The sequence below is a fragment of the Rhinoderma darwinii genome, chromosome 3 (assembly GCF_050947455.1).
Source record: "Rhinoderma darwinii isolate aRhiDar2 chromosome 3, aRhiDar2.hap1, whole genome shotgun sequence".
NCBI lineage: Eukaryota > Metazoa > Chordata > Amphibia > Anura > Rhinodermatidae > Rhinoderma > Rhinoderma darwinii.
In genome coordinates this window covers 301,286,836-301,311,725 of record NC_134689.1, presented here as the reverse complement: position 1 = coordinate 301,311,725, position 24,890 = coordinate 301,286,836, and the positions used below count along the sequence as shown (strand labels likewise).

Here is a 24,890-nt window from a genome sequence, read left to right as displayed (position 1 = left end):
GAGACGTAATTCGCACCGTTTACGCCTCGAATTACGCCTGAAAAACGGCACCATTACGCCTCCAAACATCCGCCCATTGCTTGCAATGGGATTTACGGTGTTCTATTCCCACGAGGCGTAATTTTATGCGTCGTTGTCAGAATATGGCGCGTAAAATGACGCCGCGTTAAAAGAAGTGGTCATTTCTTGGGACGTTTTTGGAGCCGTTTTTCATTGACTCCATTTAAAAACAGCTCCAAAAACGGCCGTAAAATACACCGCGAAACACGCGAGTTGCTACAAAAACATCTGAAAATCAGGAGCTGTTTTCGCTTGAAAACCTCTCCGTATTTTCAAACGTTTTTTGCTAAGCGTGTGAACATACCCCAACAGAGGTTTTATCCCTCTGACTGCATTAGGGATAACTTCCATATCTCAAAACTGTCTAAATGAAGAACCGGCCATGTTGTCCATTGCAACCAATCACAGTGCAGCTTCAATTTATCTAGAGCAGTTTAAAAAATATATATAAGCTGAGCTGTGAGTGGGCAACAAGGTCAATTCTTCCACAGTCTGAGATGAAGTAATGATCACCTGTGAGCTCATGATGTAATGTCATAATGATACAATTTACTGACCACTCCACAAGTCATACACAATCCAACCCGGCTGCTGTGGCGTCCACGTGTAGATGTGCTCCATCTCTGAACTTACATATCCAGATATACAGGTACCAGTTGTAATTGATATCTCTAGGAGGACCAAGAAAATCCAGAAGAGGAATGTTAGTGGAAAAAAATTTATATTTTAGAATTTTAACATTGTGGGGGAAGGGAGAAGCAATCCATTTGGTGAAGTCACACATAGCGTATTTGCCTTGTATTTCCGCTAAGAAAAAGTTAGCATATGGGGAAATTTTTCCACAATGCAAGATATTTAGGAATCTGTCTGAGTTGCGTAATATTTTTCCCATTGCATTACATTGTAGCGTTTTCCGCATCGTACTTTTACGCTGCGAAGATACAAGAAAAATACGCCACTATACACTTAGGCCAGAATCACACGAGCGTTGTATACGTCCAAGTGCTGTCAGTGAACGCAACGGACTTCAGACGGACCTATGCAACTGAATGGGGCCATTCAGACATGCGTGATTTTTAACACAGCGTGTTTCCGTTGCGTGAAACTCACTGCATGTCCTATTCTGGTGCTTTTAAAGTCAATGGGCGCGTGAAAATCACGGACGGCACACAGACGTCATCGGTGTGCTGTCCGTGAATCCCGCACCAGTTGCTAAAGAAATGCAGAAAAAAAAATAACTAAAAAAATGTGCATCAACACCGATATCAAAAACTGGTGCCACGCGGAACACAAACTGTGGAAGTGCAACACATGAAAAACGCTGCATTTTTTATGTGCACAAAATGGACACGTTCGTGTCAATCTAGCCTTAAAGTAATATTTGAGACTTGGAATTTGTTTTTAAAATAAGTTGTGCGTGAAAATAACTAAAAATTATTTATTCACCCATCAAATCTATGTGGCAAATAGCAACCGCGGCCTCAAGGCTTGAAAAGAAAGAGAGTAGACGCCCTTTGTCACCCCATTGGTTTCCATGGCAGCTGGGGGCCTAACATTGACTCCCAGGGTTGCCATCACTGAGGCTTTATTCAGACGAACGGGAAAAACGTCCGTGCAACGCGCGTGATTTGCACGCGGGTTGCACGGACCTATATTTGTCTATGGGGCCGTGCTGACATGTCCATGATTTTTCCTCAGCGTGAGTCCGCTGAAAAAAAGTCACGACATGTCCGTTCTTTCGGCGTTTTTCGCGCATCAATGGGTGCGTGAAAACCACGCATGCCGCACGGAAGCACTTCCGTGCGAACTGCGTGATTCGCGCAAGAGCTGTCAAAAGGATGAATGTAAACAGAAAAGCACCACGTGCTTTTCTGTTTACAAACATCCAAACGAAGTGTCTTTGAGATGAGCGAGCCCGGACAACCGAACCGAACTTCACCGGGTTCGGACGAACTCGTTTTGACCGAACCCGGCAAAAAAATTTTGGGGTACGCGACGTCAGGAGATAGTCACTGTCCAGGGTGCTGAAAGAGTTAAACTGTTTTAGCACCCTGGACAGTGACTTCCGATCACAATATACATGAACCTGTAAAAAAAAAAAGAAGTTCTGACTTACCGATAACTCCCTGCTTCTTCCTCCAGTCTGACCTCCCGGGATGACAATTCAGTCCAAGTGACAGCTCCAGCCAATCACAGGCCAAGCACAGGCTGCTGCGGTCACATGGACTGCCGCGTCCTCCAGGGAGGTGGGCCCAGATGTCAAGAGAGGTGCGTCACCAAGGACGCGTCACCAAGGCAACGGCCGGGAGGGAAGTTCTCGGTAAGTACGAACGTCTTTTTTTTATTTTAACAGGTTGCTCGATATTGTGATCGGAATTCACTGTCGAGGGTGCTGAAAGAGTTACTGCCGATCAGTTAACTCTTTCAGCACCCTGGACAGTGACTATTTACTGACGTCGACTAGCTTCATCTCTACGGATGAAACACGGAGCTGTCAAGTGTTTTTTGCGCGCGCAAAACGCCGCGTTTTTGCGTCCGAAAAAACGCCACGCTCGTATGAATCCAGCCTGAGGCCCTGTTCACAGAGTTTTTTGCAGGCAGATTTTGACCTGCCTGCACTCACTTTGCCGCTTTTTTCAGTGGCGGCCATTGAGCGCCACGGGCAAAAAACGCTGCGAAAAACGCTTTCTCTGCCTCCCATTGATGTCAATGGGAGGTCAGAGACAGAAACGCCCGAAGAAAGGGCATGTCGCTTCTTTTTCCAGCAAGTGTTTTTTTCCGCTAACGGGAAAAAAACCACCTCCGCCTCCCATTGGAATCAATGGGGGGCGATTTCGGACGTTTTTTGCCGCGGTTTCCGATTCGGTTTTTGCGTCAAAAAACTCTGTGTGAACAGGGCCTAATAGGTATCTGTTATGGGGTTATTCACAGTTCTGTATCTCGGATTCGTATTAATTAATTTAGGAAGCAGGGCAAGTCTCCATCAATGGTGGGCGATCTGATGACCAAAAGTAATACCCCCAGTAAACGCTAATATAGCGACTAAATGAATAAGAAAACCTTTTTTAAATTATTTTTAAATTACTTTTTTAAATACTACAATATTACAAGTCCAGCAGTAAAATAGACAATTATAAACACCAATTATAGGCTTCAATGAAAGAGGACGGGCTGTGGGCGGAGCTTCCTCCTCTGCTTCTCGGCTCTTATTTACTCTGTGTGTGTAACTAAGAACAGAGCACAAAGTAGAGGCAGAGCCCAGTGGCACCCCCTACATGCGTGTGAGGGTGCAGCGCCCTTGCGCTCGCACACCCCTAATGCCGGTTCTGCCTGCAGCCCATATTATTAATTTGTATGTTTGTCCTGAGGACGCACATACAAGTGAATGTGTCTGACGCTAGCACCGGAGCCCCCTCCGGTGCTAGCAACGCCACTTCATCTGCCCGCCAACCGTGACAGTACGCGGGCTTTAAAGTTTAGTGAGCGGGCGGATCTTGGAAGGTGCACGGCCGCGCACCTTATAGTGAACACTGGGTGTGGCACTATCTACATGGTACTGTGGCATTATATTGGCACTATCTACAGGGGACACTGTGGCGCTATCTACATAGGCACTGTGTGTGGCACTATGTGGGCATTATCTACAGGGAGAACTGTGGCACTATGTGGGTACTATTTACAGTTGGCATTCTCTATGTGGGCACTGGCACTATCTATGTGAGCAATGTGGCAATATCTACAGTGGTATTGCGCCCAGGGCCGCCATCAGAAATTTCTGGGCCCCATACAGCCAAGGAGTCTGGGGCCCCCCTCACTATTGGGGCCGGCACAAAGTAAAGGGGTGGGAGGTAAGGCAGCGGTCAAAAGCAAACTAGTAGGGTCTCTATGGAGGGGCAGAGACAGCTGGTGGGTATCAGGGGGCAAGGTGGAGAGACTATGTGCCAGGACTCAGTGGGGGAAGGAGGAGGGGATTTCTGGGAGAACAGAAAGTGGCATGGGTGGCGACACCGGGCATGAGGGAGCCCGTGCCTCACGTCGGAACGGGCCCCCCCTCCATGGCCGGCGGCATACTATAGCAGAGCAGGGAGGTATCTACCTGCTCTGCAATCTACTAACGCCACTGTAGCTCCACGAATGTAAAGGATCTGCCAGACACAGCTTCTGTGTCGACGCCCGTGGTTACTCAGTCTGCACCTGCTCCTAAGTCTGATAGAGTGACTCCTTATTCCACCACTCAGGCTGGGAGGCTGAGGAGTGGGGGAGCCTATCACAGCCTGGCCAGACGGAGCTAGCTCCCGCCCTCTGTCTATTTACACCTTAATTTCCTGCTCCTCCTTTGCCTGTGATTCTGCTTGTTTCCTGGCTCTGCTGCTGCTGCTTGTACTATTTGTCCTCTGCTTAATATTGACCCCGGCTTTACTGACTACTCTCTTGCTCTGCGTTGGGTACCTCGTACACTCCTGGTTTGACTCGGCTCGTTCACTACTCTTGTAGCTCACGGTGTTGCCGTGGACATCTGCCCCTTTTCCCTTAGCTTCTTTGTACCCTTGTCTGTCTGTCGTGCACATAGTGAGAGTAGGGACCGTCGCCCAGTTGTACGCCGTCGCCTAGGACGGGCCGTTGCAAGTAGGCAGGGACTGAGTGGCGGGTAGATTAGGGCTCACCTGTCTGTTTCCCTACCCCGTCATTACATAATCACAGGCCCATATACCTTTTCTACCCGGGTCCCTGACACACTATTGACCCCCTTGAGACCCTGGCACAGCAAATGTAGGGCCTCTCCCTACAGGTCCAAGCCCTGACTCAGAGGGGCAACCTGCATGATGCTACCCTGGTAGTGCCCCCCACCTCACCTCTTGAACCCCACCTCAAGTTGCCTGACCGGTTCTCAGGGGAACGGAAGACTTTTTTCTCCTTTCGGGAGAGTTGTAGGCTCTATTTCCGTCTAATGCCCCACTCCTCAGGTTCTGAGAGCCAGCGAGTGGGTATAATTATGTCCCGGCTCCAGGACGGGCCCCAAGAATGGGCCTTCTCCTTGGCTCCCGACGCCCCTGAGCTTTCCTCTGTTTACCTATTTTTTTCTGCTCTCGGGCTCATATATGATGAGACTGACAAGACTGCCTTTGCCGAGAGTCAGCTGGTGACCTTACGTCAGGGTAAGAGACCTGTTGAGGAGTATTGTTCTGACTTTAGGAAGTGGTGTGTAGCTTCTCGGTGGAATGACCCTGCCTTGAGGTGCCAGTTTAAATTGGGTCTGTCGAAGGCCCTGAAGGACCTGTTAGTTAGCTATCCCTCTTCTGACTCTCTAGATCAGGTAATGGCTTTAGCGGTACGTCTTGACCGACGTCTCAGGGAACGACGACTTGAACGTTTTTGTGCCTTCTCCTCTGGCTCCCCCGTGATGGCTCCCGAGGTGCCGTTGCTTCGTTCTTCCACGGAAAACTCGGATGAACCTATTCAACTCGGGGCCTCCGTGTCTCCCCAACAACGTAGAGAGTTCCGCAGGAAGAATGGTCTCTGCTTCTACTGTGGGGATGACAAGCATCAAGTGAACAACTGTCCTAGGCGTAAGAATAAGCAGCCGGAAAACTTCCGCGCCTAAGTGACCATTGGGGAGGTCGCTTGGGCGCACAGGTATTTCCCGTATACATGAAACCTAATAAGATCTTGCTTCCCTTTCAGGTCTCTTTTGGTGGTAGGTCTGCTACCGGCAATGCTTTCATGGATTCAGGGTCTTCTGCTAATATTATGTCTGTGGAATTTGCTATGTCTCTAGCTATGCCATTTATTGAATTGCCTAAACCTGTCCCGGTAGTGGGTATCGACTCCACTCCTCTTGCTAATGGTTATTTTATGCAGCATACCCCTGTTTTTGAACTCCTTGTTGGCTCCATGCATTTGGAGCAGTGCTCTGTACTGGTGATGCAGGGATTATCGTCCAATTTGGTTTTAGGCCTACCCTGGTTGCAGATGCATAATCCCACGTTTAACTGGAACACTGGGGATCTTACCAAATGGGGTAATGAATGCATGACGTCATGTTTTTCTGTTAATTTTATTTCTCTCCCTGAGGAGGTGAACACTCTACCTGAGTTTATTCAGGAATTCGCTGATGTTTTTTCTAAAAAGACCTCCGAAGTGTTACCTCTTCATAGAGAGTACGATTGCGCAATCGATTTGGTACCAGGGGCTAAGCTCCCTAAGGGTAGGATATTTAATCTCTCTTGTCCTGAACGTGAAGCCATGAGAGAGTATATCCAGGAATGCCTGGCCAAGGGTTACATTCGTAGGGAAGAAGGATGGTGGTCTTAGGCCATGCATCGATTACCGAAACTTGAATAAGGTCACTGTAAGGAACCAGTATCCCCTTCCGTTGATTCCTGATCTCTTCAATCAGGTTCAGGGGGCCCAATGGTTCCCTAAGTTTGATTTACGGGGGTCTTATAACCTTATCCGCATCAAAGAGGGGGATGAGTGGAAGACTGCGTTTAACACGCCCGAAGGTCATTTCGAATACCTCGTCATGCCCTTTGGGTTGTGTAAAGCTCCCGCGGTCTTCCAGAATTTCATAAATTAGATTTTAAGAGACTACCTGGGGATATTTCTTGTAGTATACCTTGATGACATACTGGTGTTTTCCAAGGACTGGTCCTCCCACATTGAGCATGTCAGGACGGTGCTCCAGGCCCTTCGGGAAATCAAACTGTTTGCTAAAACCGAAAAATGTGTGTTTGGGGTGCAAGAGATACCATTTTTGGGTCAAATCCTCACTCCTCATGAATTCCGCATGGACCCTGCCAAGGTTCAGGCTGTGGCTGAATGGGTCCAACCTGCCTCCCTGAAGGTGTTACAGTGCTTCCTGGGGTTTGCTAATTATTACAGGAGATTTATTGCTAACTTCTCGGTCATCGTTAAGCTTCTTACGGATCTCACTCGCAAGGGTGCTGATCTCCTCCACTGGCCTCCTGAGGCGGTCCAGGCTTTTGAGGTCCTTAAGAAGTGCTTTATCTCGGCCCCAGTGCTGATTCAGCCTAACCAAATGGAGCCGTTCATCGTGGAGGTTGACGCCTCCGAGGTGGGAGTGGGTGCTGTCTTGTCCCAGGGTACCAGGTCCCTCACCCATCTCCGTCCCTGTGCCTACTTCTCCAGGAAGTTCTCACCCACTGAGAGTAACTATGACATTGGCAACCACGAACTCTTAGCAATTAAATGGGCATTTGAAGAGTGGCGCCACTTCCTGGAGGGGGCTAGGCACCAGGTAACGGTCCTTACCGATCACAAGAATCTGGTTTTCCTAGAATCTGCCCGGAGGCTAAACCCGAGACAAGCTCGATGGGCGTTATTTTTTACTAGATTCAACTTTTTGGTCACCTATAGGGCTGGGTCTAAAAATATTAAAGCTGATGCACTGTCGCGTAGCTTCATGGCCAGCCCTCCTTCGGAGGAAGATCCTGCTTGTGTTTTGCCCCCAGGTATAATCATTTCCTCTGTTGATTCTGACCGAGTCTCCGAAATTGCGGCTCATCAAGGTTCAGCTCCCGGGAACCTTCCTGAGAACAAGCTGTTTGTTCCCCTGCAATTCTGGCTAAGGGTACTCAGGGAGAATCATGACTCTGCACTATCTGGCCATCCAGGCATCCTGGGTACCAAGCACCTCATTGCCAGAAACTATTGGTGGCCTGGGTTGCCTAAAGACGTTAAGGCCTACGTCGCCGCTTGTGAAGTTTGTGCTAGGTCCAAGACTCCCAGGTCCCGACCAGCGGGCTTACTATGTTCTTTGCCCATTCCCCAGAGACCTTGGACCCATATCTCCATGGATTTTATCACCGATCTGCCTCCATCTCAAGGCAAGTCGGTGGTGTGGGTTGTAGTAGACCGCTTCAGTAAAATGTCCCACTTTGTGCCCCTCAAGAAACTACCCAATGCTAAGACGTTAGCTACCTTGTTTGTCAAAGACATCCTGCGTCTCCATGGGGTGACTGTCAATATGATTGGGTCTCCTTCATTTCCCTCAGTGAATTTTCCCTTAATAACCGGGTCAGTAACTCGTCAGGGGTCTCCCCCTTTTTCTGTCATTTTGGGTTTAATCCACGGTTCTCTTCCGTTTCACCTGGTGGTTCCAACAATCCCGAGGTAGATGTCATTCATCGGGAACTGTGCACAGTCTGGGCCCAGGTTCAGAAGAACCTAGAGGCGTCGCAGAGCATACAAAAGACTCAGGCAGATAGAAGATGTTCTGCTAACCCCTTGTTTGTGGTCGGGGATCTGGTGTGGCTGTCTTCTAAAAATTTGCGCCTTAAAGTCCTGTCCAAAAAATTTGCTCCCCGGTATATAGGGCGTACAAGGTCATTGAAGTCCTTAACCCTGTCTCCTTCCGACTGGAGTTACCCCCGTCTTTTCGAATACACAACGTGTTTCATGCCTCCTTCCTGAAACGCTGCTCCCCGTCCCTGGCTCCCTCGAGGAAACCTCATGCCCCTGTTCTCACCCCTGAAGGGGTAGAATTCGAGGTGGCCAAGATTGTGGACAGCAGGATGGTCCAAGGCTCCCTCCAGTACCTGGTCCATTGGAGAGGATACGGGCCTGAGGAGAGGACTTGGGTACCCGCCCGGGATTTTCACGCTGGGGTATTGCTCAGGAGGCTCCATCTTCGGTTCCCCAATAAGCCAGGTCCACCTAGAAAGGGTCCAGTGGCCCCTCATAAAAGGGGGGGGTACTGTAAAGGATCTGCCAGACAAAGCTTCTGTGTCGACACCCGTGGTTACTCAGTCTGCACCTGCTCCTAAGTCTGATTGAGTGACTCCTTCTTCCACCACTCAGGCTGGGAGGCTGAGGAGTGGGAGAGCCTATCACAGCTTGGCCAGACGGAGCTAGCTCCCGCCCTCTGTCTATTTATACCTTCATTTCCTGCTCCTCCTTTGCCTGTGATTCTGCTTGTTTCCTGGCTCTGCTGCTGCTGCTGCTTGTACTATTTGTCCTCTGCTTAATATTGACCCTGGCTTTACTGACTACTCTCTTGCTCTGCGTTGGGTACCTCGTACACTCCTGGTTTGACTCGGCTCGTTCACTACTCTTGTAGCTCACGGTGTTGCCGTGGGCATCTGCCCCTTTTCCCTTAGCTTCTTTGTGCCCTTGTCTGTCTGTCGTGCACATAGTGAGAGTAGGGACCGTCGCCCAGTTGTACGCCGTTGCCTAGGACGGGCCGTTGCAAGTAGGCAGGGACTGAGTGGCGGGTAGATTAAGGCTCACCTGTCTGTCTCCCTACCCCGTCATTACACCGAAGGAGCGAAATCCCGTGTGGCCGGGGATTTCGCTCCTGGAGCGCTCCGCTTGATGTCTCTGTCCGTATATGGACAGTGACATCAGGGGCAACTCCTGAAGGGGAATCCCCATCCACAGCGTTGCTGACTCTGTGACCGGGGATTCTGCTCCAGGAGAAGCCCTTGACGTCACTGTCCATAAATGGACACAGACGACAGGGGCTTCTCCTGGAGTGGAATCCCCGGTCACACAGTGTTGGCAATGCTGTGGATGGGGATTCTGCTTCAGGAGTTGCCCCTGATGTGACTGTCCATATGTGGACAGAGAGATCAAGTGGAGCGCTCAAGGGGGGGTGCTATCTACAAGGGGGCTGTGTGGTACTATCTGCAAGGGGGCTGTGTGGCACTACCTACCATGGGGCTGTGTTGCACTACCTACCAGGGGGCTCTGTGGCACAGCCTACAAGGGGGCTGTGTGGCACTACCTACAAGGGGGCTGTGTGGCACTACCTGCAGTGGGCTGTGTGGCACTACCTACAGGGGGCTGTGTGGCACTACCTACAGGGAGCTGTGTGGCACTACCTACAGGGGGCTATGTGGCACTACCTACAGGGGGCTGTGTGGCACTACCTACAGGGGGCTGTGTGGCGCTATCTACAGGGGGCTGTGTGGCACTACCTACAAGGGGCTGTGTGGCATTATCTACAGGGGGAATCTGTGAGTGACGGGCTGATGGTCATTTTACTGTGAGTGGGGGGCTGATGGTCATTTTACTGTGAGTGGCGGGCTGATGGTCATTTTACTGTGTGGGGGGCTGATGGTCATTTTTCTGTGTGTGCTGGGCTGATGGTTATTTTACTGTGAGGGGGGCTGATGGTCATTTTACTGTGAGTGGGGGGCTGATGGTCATTTTACTGTGAGTGGGGGGCTGATGGTAATTTTACTGTGAGGTGGGGGCTAATGATCATTTTACTGTGAGTGGGGGGCTGATGGTCTTCAAGTGGTTTCGACCTCTGAGCTCCAATTGAAATTAATAGGAGGCAGAAAATACCTGCATCGCTCGTTTGGAGCTATTTTCCCCTGCGTCTTTTGCATTTGCTTCAACAGCTTAAAAAAAACGCCAAAAAAAAGGTCAAACAACGCTGTCAATTCCTGAAGGAATTTTGAGGCCGATTCTTTTTTGCCTTACAAAAACTGCTCTGTGAACATACCATACGAGTGTAGTGTTTGTTTTTAGCCATTTTCTGTCTCTCTAAACTATTTTTGGTAGGGGTGCCCTGAGGGAATTTTATTTTTCCAGTGGTGCCTCGAGTCCGAAAATGTTGGGAAACTCTGTACTAGGCTACAGGATCACGCCGGCCTATGCAAGGGTCTCATCGTGGAGCTGCTCAATTCATCATGGGAACATGGCCTAGGAGAGTACAACTTTTTTTTTTTGGGGGCACTGTCTACAAGGGGGAGGTGGGGGGCTGTATGGCACGATCTACAAGGGGAGGTGGGGGGCTGTATGGCACTTTCTACATGAGGGAGGTGGGGGGCTGTATGGCACAATCTACAAGGGGTAGGTGGGGGGCTGTATGGCAATGTCTACATGAGGGAGGTGGGGGCTGTATGGCACTGTCTACAAGGGGGAGGTGGGAGGGCTGTATAGCACTGTCTACAAGGAGGAGGTGGGGGCTGTATGGCACTGTCTACATGATGGAGGTGGGGGGGCTGTATGGCACCATCTACAAGGCGGAGGTGTTGGGATGTATGGCACTGTCTACAAGGGGGAGGTGGGTGGATGTATAGCACTGTCTACAAGGGGGAGGTGGGGGGATATGGCACTGTCTAAAGGAAGACTGTATGGCACAATCTACAGGGGGGCACTATCTACACGGGGGCTGTGTGTGGCAGCCAGGGGAGGGGGGGCATTATACTGTGTGGGGGCCACTAAGCGGACATTATACTGTGTAGGTGTAAAAGGACTGGGGCCTAGGTGAGTACAACTTTTTTGTTTGGGGGCACTGTCTACAAGGGGGAGGTGGGGGTCTGTATGGCACGATCTACAAGGGGAGGTGGGGGCTGTATGGCACTGTCTACATGAGGGAGGTGGGGGGCTGTATGGCATGATCTAGAAGGGGGAGATGGGGGCTGTATGGCACTGTCTACATCAAGGAGGTGGGGGCTGTATGGCACTGTCTGCAAGGGGGAGGTGGGGGTCTGTATGGGACTGTCTACAAGGAGGAGGTGGGGGCTGTATGGCACTGTCTACATGAGGAGGTGGGGGGGGGGCTGTATGGCATGATCTACAAGGCGGAAGTGGTGGGATGTATGGCACTGTCTAAAGGAAGACTGTATGGCACAATCTACAGGGGGGCACTATCTACAGGGGGGCTGTCTGTGGCAGCCAGGGGAGGGGGCATTATACTGTGTGGGGGCCACTAAGCGGACATTATACTGTGTATGTGTAAAAGGACTGGGGTAATAGCGGGGTCCACCAGCTAGTGTCACCCACTATCACCATCTTTTCCTTATACTAACGTTGCTCTAATTGCTTTGCTGCTACTCAAGGGAATAAGACCGTATAGTAAATAAAGATAATATTTATTATTTAATAATATTTATTAACATACAGTAATCACTCTTATATATAAAATGCAATAACTAATCACAGTACAGTATAAACATGGTATCACAATCCTAATTATACCGCCACCCACTTACCTAAACATACATAGAGGTTACTTTACAATACAATACACATAAGTTACTTGTAATTCTCACACTCTCACTATCTCTGTCCCACTCCCTCCTAATATAACTGTCCCGGTACGCTAAGAGTTAATCAGGTAAAGGATTAACAGTGGGAAAGGTTAAATGTTTCAAGGGTTAACCAGGGATACAACAGGGTATGCACAGGTCAGCAAGGGGTTAACTCAGGGACTGCAAGGAGTAGTAAGGGTTATCTCAGGGACTCGGGCAGCAATGGGTTAACTTCGGGGACAGCAAGGGTTAACCTCAGGGACAGCAAGGGTCAACTTCAGGGACAGCAAGGTTTAACTTCAGGGATAGCAAGGGTCAACTTTAGAGACAGCAAGGATTAACTTCAGGGACAGCAACGGTTAACTTCAGGGACAGCAAGGGCTACTCTGGAACAGCAACGGTTAACTTCAGGGACAACAAGGGTTACTCAGGGACAGCAGGGGTTACAGCAAGGGTTCAAGGGTTAATCAGGGCAGCAAGGGTTAACTTAGGGACTCAGGGCAGCAAGGGTTAACTTAGGGACAGAAAGGGTTACTCAGGGACAGCAAGGGTTACAGCAAGGGTTACTCAGGGACAGCAAGGGGTTAACTCAGGGACAAACAGGGAGAGAGGGAGAGGTAAAGTGTAGCCGTGGTTACAGTGATACTTAGCGTTTTCGTTGGGGGAGCAGAGGCAGGAGCCGGAGCAGGAGCAGGTCGTTGGTGGTGTGATGAGGTCCCAGTTGGAGAGGTTACTACGAGAATGAGAAGTATTATCACTGGGTGGATTAGCAAGTTAAAGGGAATGTGTTGCGAATTAAACTTTTTTTTTAAGTAAGTTACTTATTTTCATTATATTTTTTACGTTTTTTGCTGTATTTATTTATTTTCTTCCACATGGTGGAAAGTATTAAAAATAATAATTTGACATGTTTTCCTATGTTGACCACCGGAGGGAGCACTTCCCAGAATTACAGCAAGGTGAATAAGGCAAAGCAACCTGACTCACAGCTGCTGTAAATGTGGGAGAGAATCTCACCCCCCCCCCTCCTACAAGCCAGGAAAAGATGTCTTCAAATTGCTAAGCAGTGTCCGGCTGACATTTTGGGTGTGATTGTATAAATGCAGTTGGCAGAAGCTATAGGACACACCAAAAGGCTAAGGGTATGTTGACGCGCTTACTAAACAAAGGGAAAACTGCTCCTGATTTCAGCCATTTTATAATCAAACTCGCGTTTTTTTGCTGCGTTTTTTTTTTACGGCTGTTTTTGGAGCTGTGTTTCTATAGAGTCAATGAAAAACGGGCGAGTGAAAAACGCCCCGTTGGAACAGAACGCCGTATTTCCCATTGAAACCAAGCAGATGTTTGTAGGCGTTCTGCTTCCGATTTTTCAGCCGTTTTTCGGAATGTTTACGGCCCGAAAAATGTCTGAAAACACTGCGTGTGAACATACCCGTAGAATATCGTCATCTTACGGTCCGGCAGCGGCTTCTGTTCCACATGAAAATGGCGTCTGATTTCGCTCTACGAATGAGCTTCGTTCTGGTCTTGTTCTGGCATGCGCAGTTCCCACACAGACGGCGCACGCTCCTGAGAATGGAACGGCTCCTGTTCGCATTCTCTATGGGATTATATGTGCTGTATAGCATCTTAGTATGTGTCGTTAATCGACACATACATAGATGAAAAACAAAATGGCAGACCCCATAGAGAAGTAAAAGTATGAATACATTAAAAAGTTGAAAGTGACAACATAAATAAATACAATTTTTGTTTACATTATATAAAAAGTAATATAATTACAAAAAAAAAAAAATCATGACACCTTCCCTTTAAAGAAGGAAGTGGCCTTGAGACTATATCCAAACAAGCTCTCCCACCAAGGCACTTCCGAGTCCGCCTCAAGGTTGTTCAGAATTCCTGTGATCTTTGTCGTGTCATGTTCCACGACATCCTCTTCCTCATTGAAGTCTAGCAGGAGCTTTCTTAGTTCGATGCCAAACCCAAGAGGAATCGTCTGGAGTCTCACAGGGGTGTTTGGATGTATGTCGAGCCTCTTTTCTTTTCAGGAGTCACCGGAGTTTTTCCCTTCTGATCCGCCACATCAATGCCTAATACGGGATTAAGGATACAGTATCATCCTGGGAGGAGTATGCCTCTTTCGGTGCAGTTAGTTACATTCTGCATTTGATACCAGCACCAATATCCTTGACCCATGTCTTGAGGAGGGCATTGGATTAGCCTTCATATCACAGGACCCCTCGGTATCCCAACACTGGTGTAGGTCGGGATATCCGAGGGGAACTATGGAGGAAGTACTGTTTTTGTGGTTCCTCACAATTCTCAGGTTTGTGGAACTATATCCCTGTCTTACCAAACCCATTATCTTAAAATCAAGATATGGGTGTAATTTCAGGGTTACCTCCGCCTGTCCAAACGTTCCTAAAAGGACACTCCAGTTAAACACAAAAGAATCAGCCATACTGTTATTCACTGTATTTAATTGCACTCGCATTAGGCCTCAGATAAAATTGTGTTGCCTGTCTGAAACCCTCAGGTCTATGTGCACAGCATATCATAAAACACTACACCGTGAACTTATGTTACCTGCCCTCACCTCGCTACCTGAGTTCACAGTAAAATAACAATTTCAACGTTATCCTAATATAGAGCAATTAAAACATTGGGCATAAATACACCACAGTTGTCACGTTGGGTTTGTGGACCCACTGGGCCGTACCGCCTTGGCGGTATGGCAGCTGGCCAACAGGGAGCAGGTAATAGTCTATAGTTTGTATAGGGTACCTGTTTCAACTCGGACAGTAGCGAGGCAGGCTCAGCTGGAACTAGGCAGCAGGTAGATGTCAGGCGTGGAGTAGTAGAACAGGTGTAGACTCTAGCACAGCACGACTACAACACAGCACGGCACTTGACCGAGATAGCACAGGATACAGGAACAGGGTACACTTGGAACAGGGAGACACTAGGGGACCATTTGCTTAGACAATTTTTGGGTGCAAAAACAACAACGCTCAGGCAAGGATCAGAAGGGCAGTGGCCTTCTTATAGTCCAGGAAATAATATGAGTTGATGATGATAATTGTTTCCATGTGCGCGCGCTGGCCCTTTAAGAGTGGGCACGAGCGTGCGCACGCACCCTACGGGACACAGCGGATCACAGATCCATGGCTGCGGGCGTCGAGAGGTAAGTAAACCCGGCGACCCGCGGCCATGGACACTACTCTATCCCCCCTCTTACGCCCTCTCTTCTTGGGGCCAGAGCGAGAGAGGAATTTCTTCAGAAGGGTAGGAGCATTGAGGTTCTCCTCTGGCCCCCAGGACCTCTCTCCAGGACCAAACCCCCTCAAATCCACCAAATAAAAAGTCTTTCCTCTCACTTTCTTGGTGTCCAAGATCTTCTTAACCTCGAAGGTGCCTGAAGGGCTGCTGGAGGCAACCGCAGGGCTAGGAGTCTTGGTAAAACAATTCAGGAGCACCGGTTTCAGGAGAGAGACATGAAAGGAGTTGGGGATTTTGAGGGCAGGAGGCAGCCGAAACTTGTAGGCGACATGATTGATCCGCTGCAGGATCTCGAAGGATCCGAGGAACCTGGGAGCAAATTTGCATGACGGCACTCTCAGATTGAATGTTCCTGCAGGACAGCCAGACCTTTGTGCCAGGAAAAAACTGATTAGGTTCTCTTCTCCGTGTGTCCGCTTCTGTTTTATACTGTCGACCGCCAGCAGGATGGAGGATTGAGTCTGCTGCCAGATCTGTAGAAAGTCCCTAAAGGCCATGTCAGCAGCTGGTACCTCGGACATATCAGGCACCGGTAGAGGTATTCGTGAGTGTTGGCCAAGGACAATGAAGAATGGTGTGTTCCTTGTGGACTCGCTGGTGTGATTGTTGTAAGAGAACTCAGCCCACGGAAGCAACTGCACCCAGTCATCATGCTGCTTAGAGACGAAATGGTGTAGGTAGTTCTCCAAGATCTGATTGATCCCCTCGACCTGATAATTGGACTGAGGATGGTAGGCCGAGGAAAAGTCCAACTTCACACCTAAGAGTCCGCAGAGGGCTCTCCAGAACCTCGAGGTGAACTGAACCCCCCGATCAGACACAATATGCTGCGGCAAGCCATGCAGGCGGAAGATGTGTTGGATAAACAGCATGGCCAATTGAGGAGCAGAAGGAAGACCGGTCAGAGGAACGAAGTGGGCCTTCTTCGAAAATCGATCCACTACCACCCAGACAGTACTGCATCCAGCAGAGAGAGGCAGGTCAGTGATAAAGTCCATAGCTATATGCTGCCAGGGAGCATCGGGCACAAGTAATGGCTGGAGCAGGCCAGCAGGTCTGGGTGAGTGACCTTGTTAGCTGCACACACAGAGCAGGAGGAAACAAAGTCCATAATGTCCTTGGGTAGCGTGGGCCACCAGAAATGACGGGAAATCAGATCCCAAGTCTTATGGGTCCCCGCGTGACCTGCCAGTCTAGAGGAGTGTCCCCAGCGGAGGATTCTCCCTCGGTCAACTAGACGCACAAAAGTCCTCCCTGGAGGAATGTCCCCAACTTGCAGTGGCTTGACCGAGACAATGCAGCCCCCAGTCAATAATGTTCTGTGGCATCTCCATGGTGTCCTCTGTCTCGAAAGACCTGGACAAGGCATCGGCCCTTAAATTCTTGTCAGCCGGGCGATAATGGAGCTCAAACTGGAAACTGGTAAAGAACAGTGACCACCTGGCCTGACGAGGATTCAGCCGTTGGGCCGTCTGGAGGTATGTGAGGTTCTTGTGGTCCGTAAAAATCAGGATGGGATGAGCTGCGCCCTCTAGTAGATGTCTACATTCCTCCAGGGCCAATTTGATGGCCAGTAACTCCCGATCCCCAATCGAGTAGTTGCGTTCTGCGGATGAGAAGAGCTTAGAGAAATATCCACTTACCATTGACTTGCCCTTGGAACCTCTCTGGAACAGGAGTGCACCAGCACCGACAGAGGATGCGTCCACCTCCAACGAGAACTGTAGGGAAACATCTGGATGATGGAGGATAGAGGCTGACATGAAGGCACTCTTCAGGCTATTGAATGCGGACTCTGCCTCAGGAGTCCACACTTTGGCATTCATGCCCTTCTTGATGAGGTTAGAGATAGGAGATGTCAGTGAGGAGAAGTTTGGGATGAACTGTCTTTAAAAATTGGCGAATCCCAGAAAGCGCTGTATGGCCCTCAAGCCTTGAGGACGTGGCCATTCCAGGACGGACTTTACCTTTTCAGGATCAATCTTGAGACCTCTATTCGAGATGATGTAGCCCAGGTAAGGTAGAGCATCTCTCTCAAACACGCACTTCTCCAACTTGGTGTACAGATGATTCTCCCTTAACCGCAGCAAGACTTGACGGACATGTCTCTGATGAGTCATAGGATCTGGAGAAAAAATCAAGATGTCATCAAGATAGACTACTACACAAACATAGAGGAGGTCACGGAAGATGTCATTAACAAACTCCTGGAAGACCGCGGGAGCATTACACAGGCCAAAGGGCATTATTAGATATTCATAGTGTCCATCACGGGTGTTAAATGCTGTCTTCCATCCGTCACCCTGGCGAATCCGGATTAGGTTCTAAGCCCCACGCAGGTCTAGTTTCGAAAAAATCTTGTCACCACGTATACGGTGAAATAATTCTGAGATCAATGGCAATGGATACTTACTTTTCACCGTGATCTGGTTAAGACCCCGGTAGTCGATACAGGGACGCAGAGAACCATCTTTCTTCTTGACGAAGAAGAACCTGACTCCTGCTGGGGAGCAAGACTTCCTTATGAAGCCCCGCTCCAAGTTCTCTTTGACATAAGCGGACTTGGTCAGAGTCTCTGGAAAAGAGAGAGGATATACCCTACCACGGGGAAGGGCTGTGCCAGGAATCAGCTCGATAGGACAGTCATACGCCCGTTGTGGGGGCAGTGTCTCCGCCTCCTTCTTGCTGAAGACGTCCGCAAATGCAGCATAATGACCAGGCAATCCTGCCAGTGACTGAGGCAGAGAAGGCTGAGCCGAACAAATCTGTCCCAGGCAACGGTTGTGACACTCGGGGCCCCACTGGAGAACCTCTCCAGAGTTCCAGTCCAGGACAGGGGCATGTAGTCGTAGCCAAGGCAGGCCCAGCAGCATGGGGTTAACGGCCTTGGACAAGGCAAAAAATTATAGCAACTCAGAGTGGAGAGCTCCCACTTGGAGCCTCAGTGGCTTGGTCACATCAATAACTGGATGTGGCAGAGGAAGTCCATTTACCGATGCCACCATCAATGGCCTCTCCAGAGCCGTAGTGGGCAATCGAAGAAGATCCACCAGGTTTCTACAAATGAAATTAGCAGTAGATCCAGAGTCCAGAAACGCAGAGACCTGATGCGTTCTCTCGCCGGACACTATGGTCACGAGTATGTACAATTGAGACGGAGGTCCTTTTTTACCCAAGGTTGTCTCTCCTACCAACCCTAGGCTTTGGGGCTTTTGGGGACACAGACGCACAAGATGGCCTCCGAGGCCGCAATATAGACAGAGTCCCGAAGTGCGTCTGCGTTGTCTCTCCTGAGAAGACATCTTACACCGGTACATGCTCACAGACTCCATATGAGTATCGGTATCAGAGAATAACAGAAGTTGCTGCAAGGATGGAACCGGACTAGGGAGTCCTCTCTCCCGATGAGCTTCTTGGAGCCATTCTCGGATCCTCATATCAATCCGGGTGGACAGAAGGACGAGGTCATCCAGGGTAGATGGCAGATCTCTGGCGGCAAGCTCGTCCTTAATTCTATGAGACAGTCCATGCCAGAATTTAGCCATCAAGGCCTCATTGTTCCACAACAGTCTCCCGCCAGGGTGCGGAAGTGTCTCCTTGGCGTAGGTTCAGCAAGGAGGCTGCTGCAGACGAGACTCGTCCAGGCTCCTCAAACACCATGCGAAAAGTCTGAAGGAAGCCCTGGAAGTCACGGGTCTCTGGTCCTTGTCTCTCCCAGATAGAGTTTGCCCATGCAAGGGCCTTGCCAGTGAGGAGAGAGATGATGAAAGCGACCCTTGCGCCGTCAGACGAAAATGCACTTGCATACAGATGGAAGTGGATCTGGCACTGGTTCAAGAATCCATGACAAGTCCTCGCGTCATAGCGGTCAGGAAGAGGCAAAGAAAAACGTGGATCAACACTGCCAGGAGGTGTTGTAGCACGGGATTCAGAATACAGGATACAGGAACAAGAACAGGGTACACTGGGAACAGGGAGACACTAGGAGACCATTTTCTTAGACAAACTTTGGGTACGACAACGACGCTCAGGCAAGGATTAGAAGGGCAGTGGCCTTCTTATAGTCCAGGAAATCATGTGAGTTGATGATGATGATTGTTTCCATGTGCCGCGCACTGGCCTTTTAAGAGCAGACACGAGCGTGCGCGCGCACCCTACGGGACACAGCGGATTGGATTGAGCGCTAGCGTCTCCTAGGAAATAGATGGGGACCAGCGCTCACAGATCCATGGCTGCGGGCGTCGGGAGGTAAATAAACCCGACGACCCGTGGCCATGGACGCTAAAACAATCCAATTGATTCTCCAGTAGGTTTCCTGGAGTGGTTTTCCTTTTATGCATTATAAATACAGGCAACACCCATATTGTATAACTACATATTACTGATAACCAGGGATATACCACAATAGGATCTGTGAACGATTCACAAAATGAAAACACAAATGAAAAGAAACGGACAACTGGGGACAAACACAACAGGCCATAAACAAACATTACAGACATAGCATCTGACTGAACATGCAATTTATGGCCAACTTCCTAAACTCCTCCCTAGTTGTGGTTGGTTATTTAGACCCTTGAGCACGTGGCGAAGCGCATAAGGCTGTAAGGAGACTCTTATGCAGCCATTTTGTCTAAACCCACCGTTTGTTGTAACGTGGCCATTTTCAATTGCCATTTCGCTAGGCTTTCTACGGTTGCTTATGCCGTGGCAGTTCCTCGCAATATGTCCCATCTAACCACATTTAAAACAATTAACAGGACCACATTTCTTAGTACCCAAAGACTCGCAGTACTTCGCAATATGGCCTGAGCCGGCACATGCAAAACATTTAACAGTACATGCTCTGCTGGACTTAAGGCAGTCAACAGTGCATGATCTCTTAAAGTTCTGCATGGCTAGGGACGCACTTCTAAATATAGTACGCTTACATTTGCGTAAGACTTTCGTAACAGTGTTACCTTCAGGTTTCTGGATGGGATCACGATTTGTGACATCTGGTCCATCACTCTTACTACTCCCTCCTTTTTGCCCTGTAGAGGGCAAACTTACAGCAGAATCAGGCCTTGAAAAAGACAAAGCCGGTAATATTTATGAGAACATTTTTATGATGTTTTGCATACTGGCAACCAATTGTGACCTAGTAGCAAGTTCATCATTCAACTTGGCAATGATGGCATCCGTAGATGACGCCTTATCCTTAAACGCATTGATCACAGCAGAAGACCCAGTCGGCTGTGCATCAATATCATAACCACGATTTCTCAAATCTATCACCTGCGATTCCAGCATGCAAATTTGCTGATCTCTACATTGGGCATTCTCTGCCAGTTGTGTCTGTAAAGCAGAAACCTGCTTCACATTGTTGAACTCAGATCAGTTTAGCGAGCATGTGGAGCCGTTTGGAGGTTTTGTTAAAAACACTCCTCTTGCTAATGCACATCTTCTCATGTGCATAAGCCTCGTCCAGCAGAGTGGACAGTGGGGGGTACTGGATTAAATGTAGTGTTTTTAGCGAGGTGTTTTTAATGGGTCCTTCTACCTGCAGCTCCAGGGAACAGCGATGGGGGCTGCCTGCGCACCCTCATACGCTAACTTGTTCCTGGGGCTGTGGGAGAGGGATCTATTTCAGGGTGGGCAGGATGTGTCAGTGGACCAGGTCATCTTTTGGGCCAGGTACATTGACGACATCCTGCTCATCTGGAAGGGTTCATCAGCATCACTTGTGACTTTCATGAGTAACCTTAACAATAACAATCTTAATATCAAACTCACATATCATTTTGATAAATTTAAAGCTGAGTTTCTGGATGTCAAACTGTCCAGGGACCCGAATGGTCTTCTGCAAACCGATGTATTCCGGAAGGTCACCGCGGTCAATTCATTTCTCCATGCCTCCTCCTCCCACCCTATGCAGACAATACGTGCAGTACCAACGGGTCAGTTCTTGAGAATGAGAAGGATTTGTTCCTCCATTGAGGTCTTTGAAAAGCAGGCCTATGACCTTACAAACCGTTTTTTGGCTCGGGGTTATAGTAGAAGATCTATTAAGAAAGCCTACCATTGTGCTAAATATACCCCAAGAGAGCAGCTTCTTTTTCCCAAACCAAAAGCTAAATCTGAATCACAGGTAAGGTTTACGACCGACTATCATTCACGTTGGTTTCACATGAAGGAAATATTGAAACAATTCTGGCCAATTTTATTAACAGACCCTACAATTGGAAAATACATAACCAAATACCCCAGTATCTCTGCCCGTAGATCACGAAATCTCAAAGATTTCTTGGTCAAAAGCCATTACCAACACAAAAATTCAAAATTCCCGTTTGGTACCAAGGGTCCCAAGTGGGGCTGTAAGGCATGCGGACATTGTGTCGCATGCCCTAATATTGAAAGAGCGACCTCTTTTGTGGACTCAGCAGGGATGAAAACCTTTACAATCACACACTCCATCTCGTGTTCCACAAAAGCCGTAATTTATTACGCCACCTGCCCTTGTTCCAAAATATATATTGGCCTAACAACAAGGGAGTTGAAAGTTCGGGTCAGAGAACATATGAGGGATATTTTGGGAGCAGTAGAGGTAGATACATTGGAAATTTTAAAACCTATAGCCAGACATTTCAAAGTTTATCATGCATGTGATCCGACTAAGTTAAAGGTGAGAGGCATTGACTGCATCGAACCCAACATTAGAAAGGGGGATATCTCCAAAAAACTGGCGCAACACGAATCCAAATGGATCTGGACTCTGGGGACCATGCGTCCTCTTGGGCTTAATGAAAATTTGAGCTTCGCTCCATTCCTCTGACTATTGACCTCCAGTGGGCCATTTTTTAATAGTATGTGATGTTCAAGTTTATCGGTATTGTTAATCATGGTTTTTAATGACTTTTATCTTTTTTGCAGCTGTATATAGATGGTAGTGTTTGTACTACATGGAGACTTTGGAGACGATGGATGGTGGAGGAGAGGTGACTCTGGACAAATACATGGAATTCCATTTCAGAACAATAACATATGTAATGTCCGGAGCCCATTTCCTTTACCCTCATTCTTTATTATTTTCACATATATTTTCATTTTTTATTATTTTTCAGATTCATGTCTCATGTGTGTTTACGCACACGTGGCGTATTTTTTGCTGCGTGTGCATGGACACACATGTTTATGATATAAATATCGAGTTTGTGTATACATGTGGATTATTTCTGTATTTTCTCCATATTCATGCACTTATATTGAGAGATTTGCGAGATATTATATATGTTTGTCATTCCATATGGAGATCCAGATATTACATGTGCTTTCTTCTGTATATACACATTTAGTTATATGCATATATACAATTTTTATCATTCTTTATTGTTTTCATTATTTATTTGTTGATATCTTTGTGGGCTGAGTCAATATGACTTTTTACGTGGTCTGATTTATTTGGATCAATTAACATGGGTCAATTTATTACATCACACACATCGTTACACACACACTTTTTCATCATTTCCATTCACATATGAGCTGGTCTCATAGTTATTACATACACATAAATTATTTATTTATTTACTCATCACTCACTTATGAATCACTTTCACATATACACTGTTCACTATTGGTTTGTTCACTTTTTCTTGTCACAAATATATTTTTGTGTACACAGTATATCTTTTGTTCTATCTATTATTATCCATTGCTCTTCATGTGATAGATCTGCCACGTTATTTTTATATATTTTTATATATTTTTAAATGTTCACATTGAAAAGAATGCCACGGTATTTATTGTAAAATATATATGCAGTAAAATTTGCATTTGTTTTGTGTCTCACATACATTCTTTTATTATTTTCATTCACATATGAGCTGGTCTCATAGTTATTACATACATACTAGTCACTTGAAATCATTTATCCATTTATTTATTTCATCGTTCACTTATGAATTACTTGAACACATACATCTTTCACTATTGGTTTGTTCACTTTTTCCCTACAAGTATATTATATTCTTTATACACAGGATAAATTCATTACTTTATTTATTAATACTTATTGCCTTTTATGTGATATATCTGCCACGTTATTCTTATTTTCATTTTTATTATTTTTATTATTATTTTTATATGCCCACAATTGTAAAGAATGCCATGGCATTCATTGTAAGATATATATGCAGCAAAGGATTAATCTGTCCAAATAGTTCTCCTCACTACCCAATCTGTCGGACATAATTCTATCTTTACGTACCTTATATTCAGGCATGGTGACTGTGCGCTCACGCCGGGGGGAGTGGCTGGATTGTGTTGCGGTCCGGGCGTCTGTATCTCGGTGGGCGTGTGTTGACGATGTCAGACGTCGTTAGCCCCCGCCCTCCCCGATGACGCTCGGCCGGAGACACGCCTCCGGCCATCTCCACACCTGTCGTGTGACGCTTCCATCAGTACACACATGACCATGGATGGTAACGCCCTCTCAATGTCCGATTGGCTGCTTGTCTCTTTTAATGTTGATTCCCATTGGAGAGACGCCACCCCCGGACGAAGGCATTTCCGCCGAAACGCGCGTCGGGTCTGGCGTCTCTCCCCAGCAGGCTTCACTACATGGGTATGTAACAGCAGTTTTTATGTTCCCAGGCACAATGTTTCCAGGCACAGCTACTTTTTTCATGTGTCACTAGCAACCGCTTCAGTCTGGGATTAACTGCTGACATAGAACAGTTTGCACCATTCACTTTATCTATTCATTTATTTATGCCCATGTATTACATAGTTTGTGAATATACCATTCCTGCAAGGAGCGACGCCTTGTCTATGCTCTGCATGACTCATCTTTTAATTTATATTGTTACAATTTTTGTGAATAAAGTTTGTATTTTCTCTATACAACATTGTCATGTGTTAATTGAACCCTCAACCCTATAGGTTTTCGAGGTGTTTAAGTGTGGAGAAGTCCATACTCACTGTTCCAGAAGTCATCTCCAGCTGCGTTGTCCTCCTTGTCCTCCGCTGTTCTTCCGGAACGCCTTTTCCCGACTAGCTGGACTTCACGTGAAGGACACCGACGTCGATACCTCTGAAACTCTCGTGTTGCTCGATCGCCCGAATATTCTGCGCCGTAGAACAGCACACCGCAAAGCAAAATAAAAGACGTTAATACCTCAGAAAAGAAAAAAAAAAACTATAGGTTCGCTGATCTCAATTGTAACCTGTATCAAGCCTTAAATAAAATTGTGTTACTCGTCCAAACTTCAACGTCTGGGCGCACAGTATAACACGACACTTCACTGTGTACGTACGTTTACTGTCCACGCCTCCCTGCCTATCTTCAGTTCACGTTTTAACACAATTTTATCGTACAAAAATACAGAAATAAATTAACAACAGTTCGGGCCTTGGCTCGCCAATGTTAAAGGACTGTGGTAATAACTGGGTTCACTGGTTAGTGTCACCCACTATTACTACCTCCTTTATAATCAGGGTCACTAGGGTTATGCCTAGTTCCCCTACCTTTCCTTTATACTAATGTCGCTCCAATTGCTTTGCTGC

At 47.6% G+C, this 24,890-nt stretch overlaps 1 long non-coding RNA gene across 1 annotated transcript; it reads left to right on the top strand.

The window, feature by feature from the left end:
• The first annotated feature begins 636 nt into the window (after positions 1-636).
• Positions 637-24,498, top strand: LOC142748136 (uncharacterized). The gene is made up of 3 exons (XR_012882146.1): positions 637-709; positions 22,257-22,369; positions 24,267-24,498. It is a non-coding gene; the product is annotated as an uncharacterized LOC142748136 (long non-coding RNA).
• The last annotated feature ends 392 nt before the right edge of the window (positions 24,499-24,890 follow it).